The following is a 5,161-nucleotide window of genomic DNA, read 5'->3' on the forward strand; positions in this document are numbered from 1 at the left end:
AGGTGATTTAATGTGATAGAACGATTTCAATAAATTATGCTCCGTATAGCACTTATTTTATGATAAACATCCAGTGACAATAGAAATGGCCGCGAGCAGTTTATGGGACAACGATCACTCGGAGATTTTTTTTTACATCCTTCATTTTTATTGTACTTGGGGAACTTGGGCTTATGATTATATTATGTTATATTATATCATATTATGATATTTTCACTTGAAACAAAATGTTTGCTCTTTTTCATAATCAATAATAGTATAAAAATAATGTAAATACCTTAAAAGAACGCGCTCATGTTAAAAAAAAAAAGTCATAATTAAATCTGGTTTTTTATGACTTAGAGTTTTGAAAATGGTATTAGTGTATTCCTCAGTACTTCCACTATCGCCCAATTGTGGATTTTTTAAAACAACAAATCTAAATAACAGTCGTCCAGAGTAATTACAATATTTATCAATGAGATAAATTTTTATGACGATGGTATATTTATCAAGAAACACGCTAATAATACTTTCAAAACATGATTTTGTACAATTTTCTAAAAAGTTTAGCCATGATTTACAAAAATAATATTTTATCATAGGTGGAGGACGTGTACGGTATACATTTCTATTAGTAATGTTGTCTGCTTCAAAAATTCACCAAAAATTCAATTTTTATATCATCGTTTTATAAAACACGTCGTTAGGCCCGTACACGTGACAGCTACACGGTTTATTAGTATTAGAGTTAAGTTTTAAAAAGCATGGTTTCCAAGAGTTATAACATTAACATGATATATCATAGGAATCTTGCACGAAAAATCTATACACATTTTTTCGCTAACCTCCCCCCATAATATAGTACGTCCTGTTAGAAAAATATTCAGTAACAATGTCATAATAATTGCTTCATATCTTATATTTCTAAAATGTTTATATCTTGCGTTTTAAGTGCGCCATTTAACCGATCGTTTCTTACCCGGGTATAATGCTGACTTTCAAGTTGTTTTCATTTTATTTTCATATAGTTTTCATGTGCGTTTCAAGCAGTTGATTTAATATATGAGTTTTAATCATTACAGTCTTAATTTTTTTGTTTTTTTTTTTGTTTTACACATATGTCAATGCAGTGGCACCAAACCCTACGTTAATGTAGAACAACTGTCCTACATATAGAATTGATTATGGGTAGATAAATCTATTTCGCCGGCTTAAACGAACGATCAAACGTATGGTGAGCAGAAAATTGTTTTAAATGCTTGCCCTGCCCATTTTTCTACTTCGGCGCCATTTTATCAATTATTCTTTATCATATTCCGATACCCATACGCACTCATGTACACGAAGATGTGTTATGAATAAAAATGCGATATAGTGAAGAATACGGGTCTTCGGTCTGTATCAGTGGCGGATCCAGGGCTTAATTTTGCAGGGGGCAAAAATTCCAAACTATTTACAACATATAAACAATATCTCACAAATTTATATTTTATAGTACATTTTACAAAACAAAGTCTTTAATCGTATTTATTGAACGTCTGTGTCGACAGACCAGTCTCACCAGAACAATGATAAAGAAACTTAATAATTAATGTGCTATTATTAGACTGACGGGAAATTTTCAGAATTGTAATATTTTACGATGTAACTGTAACTGTAACTCAAGAAATATGAATATCTATGACATAAAATATAGGGAAATTTGGGCGTTTGGGGGGGAATGCCCCCATTGCCTCCCCTCCTTGATCCGCCACTGGTTAAAATGTAATAACACTAATTACTGATTATGGCTGTCATCTGAGGATTTTACCCTTAAAGACCTTTTTATGCATTCGGTTTAAACAGTTTACATCAAGACTTCAGTCGAGAAACACCTCTCATGAATTTAACACACATAGTGATTTTTTGTTTTAATCAACTTCCAATCGTAAAAAAAAAATGTCACAAGATATACTACAATCGGCGCTACTCGATATTTTCTTACAAGATGATGTCGGTACGTGTATGCGTTTTACATAATTATATCATAATATCGTGTTTATGGTAAACTTATTTTAAATTTATTTCACACACATCGTCATTTTTTTAAAATCAACATTCAACAACAACAAAATATGTTGCAAGACATATTGCAATCAGCACTGCTAAGTATTTTCTCACAGGATAATGCCGGTACATGTATGTATTTTACATAATTATATCATAATATCGTGTTTGTGGTAAACTTATTTTAAAATGGCTATCTCGTCACGGTTGTGCGCGCAACAGGTCGATTCCCAGTATAAGTTCATTTTTCCACATATTTTATTATTCAGTCATATCGGTCACTCCGTGCGTATGTTTGCTACCCGCTTAGTCGCAGCACACCACACACCCAATACAAAATCCGTTACAACTGGTAGGCGTAAATTGTCCTATAATATCTCGAATACGCGTAACGACACCCCCTAAACTAGAGTAACCCCGACGCTGTCTTTACACGCGTTTTTGTTCCGTACTCTACCGAACGCTCGTGTTTAGTCATGTAATTTCTTACGGTTAATATCGCATCACCGTCTATTTATATTATTTTGTTGGTGTAATATCTAAACCATTACTGTTTTTTTTTATTAATCATATAGGATTAGACTTTTAAACGTGTATAGAAGAAGAGATGATGCAACAAAACGGTGGATGGAATTGGGAGAACCAAAACCAGTGCACCGGCACCACCATGATAGAAATATTCAGGTATGATCACATATTCGGATTGACATTATGATATATTTTGTTGTGCACTGTGAAGTAAACAATCTAATCACATATTATTCCAGGGAAAATTACGTCAACTGCGCAATTTTCTAAGCGGGAAATTCAAAAGTCAAGGAATTCAGTGTCTTATTATTTACCTATTTAAAATTTATAATAAACAATTGTATTTAAATTTAAAAAAAGCTTCAAACTGAAGATTTATTTTGTCATTGTTATTTGTTACTATACCATTTACTTCTTTGGATGTTCAAACCATAATTAATAGCAATATTAGATGGGTTACTTGAATAACACGTTGTTACATGGTTTTTTTTTTAATAAATACAATTTATATAACTATGTTGTTTGTTTTTTATTTATTTAGTTTGTCAATTATTGAAATATATAATATTATAATACAATAACTTGACCACTTCAAAAGCCTTAAAAAACTTACACACTTTGAGAGAAATACTCCTCGAAGTCTATACATCACTTGTTTGACTTGTGTATGTGTGTCTGTTAGCGGATGCCGTTGAATTGTTTAAATATATATAAGTAATACAATATATGCTAAGCTTATTTATAACTAGTTTTTTTATTTAATCTCCAGATGTTAGCAGAAGCAAAAAGACAGAAAATTGCAATCGCATACAACCTTCTTATTCATAATACCTACTTAATAATAAAATAGACAATTATTCCCTTCTAAACAATATCAACCATATCACATTTAAAATAAATATAAACAAGCATTAATTATCACAGTGTTTTTTATGTGTTCTATTTTTAAACATAGTCTTATGAATTTACTTTAATTATAGATAAGATAGTAACTTATAGTGAACTATAAAATTGTAATTTTTCTATCTGTAATTGATTTCCAATACCTTATTTAATATTTTAACAAACTACATATTTTATATTATAATTACTTTAAAATGCCGAAATGTGAAGTATTTGGATGTAAATATAATACTAGTAGAGGTAAAAATGTATTTACAAATAACAGAATTAGACTTTATAGATTTTTTAAGGACGATTCACACATACAACAATTATGGATTAACTTCTGTGATAAAAAAAAAAAAAAGAAATCAATATAAAAAACGGTAAGATTAATAAAATATAATTAATAATATTCAATTTTAATATTACATAAATATAATTATAATACAATAAAAAGAAAATACACAGAGCCCACATGTGTTTTATCCACTTTGAAAAAGATTGTTTTGAAAAACCACTCATATAGACAATGTTAAACTACTCTCCAAGACAAGTGAGAAAATTGAAGAAAAATGCTATATCAACTATTAAGAGTAGTGGAAAACACAACATTTTAGAAAAGGTAGTTTTTGGTATATTGACAGATGTACTAAGTACTTTAAAAAATAAAGGTAATTATTACCAATATTCATTCCATTATACATTTTTGATTATATTGTTCTTTTTAATATATTTTTTAGGATTGGAAATGTCTCTAAAAGAAAGAGTGACAGTTATTTCTTTTGACGAAATATACATATCCAACAAAATTTGTTTTGACAAAAAAAATGAGTAAGTTTTAGGCCCATTTTAATCTGTACAAACAATTATGGCCAGAGGTGCTTAGTACTTACAGTCAATAGTATAGAATAATTAATTTTATTTTGTATAGAGGATAGCCATTTGTAATAACCTGTAACATAAATTATTTATTTGAATGTATTCTTGTAGGTCTATTTTCAAAATGGAAATAACCTATATTCTATGACTATGACACTCCAATGACAAATTTGTTATTATTGGGAATAATAAGTAAATAGCATGATTGTGGATTTGATGTGGTCGCAACATTTAACGACATGGGTCTGACAAATATTGGATTATGGAAATCATTAGATGTATCAGTTTCACGTACATTTTTCAAACATCCTAATACAAACAATAATATTTATGTATTTGCCGATGTACCCCACTTATTAAAACTTGCCAGAAACCATTTTATTGACAATGGATTTGTTCTAAAAGATGAAAAATACATAGGTAAGACATAAGTACAATATTTGTACTTAAAGTAATTCATACTGATATATTATAAAACAAAGATGCAATTTACTATTATAATTATTGTTTGACAATTTATGATTAGGTAAAAGTATAATTGAAGAATATCTTCAACACAATAAACAAGACCTTGATTATGCATATAAAATCTCGGAGAGGCATTTAAATGTAACTGGATTTCAAAGATAGAATGTTGGACTTGCAGCACAATTATTTTCAAATTCTTTAGCCAATGCAATCATGTACTGTGGACAAAAAGAATTTATTAGAAAAAACAATTGGAATGAAGTAAAATTAATATTATTTTGATATATAATATTATGTCATACACATATATATTATAAATATTAAATTATTGTACATTAATAATTACTTGGTTGTTTCAATTATAGGCAGCATC

The 5,161-nt window shown here is 29.0% G+C and overlaps 1 long non-coding RNA gene across 1 annotated transcript; it reads left to right on the forward strand.

The window, feature by feature from the left end:
• The first annotated feature begins 2,058 nt into the window (after positions 1–2,058).
• On the forward strand, positions 2,059–2,979 carry LOC112598641. The gene is made up of 3 exons (XR_003114902.1): positions 2,059–2,519; positions 2,604–2,712; positions 2,796–2,979. It is a non-coding gene; the product is annotated as an uncharacterized LOC112598641 (long non-coding RNA).
• The last annotated feature ends 2,182 nt before the right edge of the window (positions 2,980–5,161 follow it).

The sequence above is a fragment of the Melanaphis sacchari genome, unplaced genomic scaffold (genome assembly GCF_002803265.2).
Source record: "Melanaphis sacchari strain LSU unplaced genomic scaffold, SCAv2.0 Contig0_pilon_pilon, whole genome shotgun sequence".
Classification (NCBI taxonomy): domain Eukaryota; kingdom Metazoa; phylum Arthropoda; class Insecta; order Hemiptera; family Aphididae; genus Melanaphis; species Melanaphis sacchari.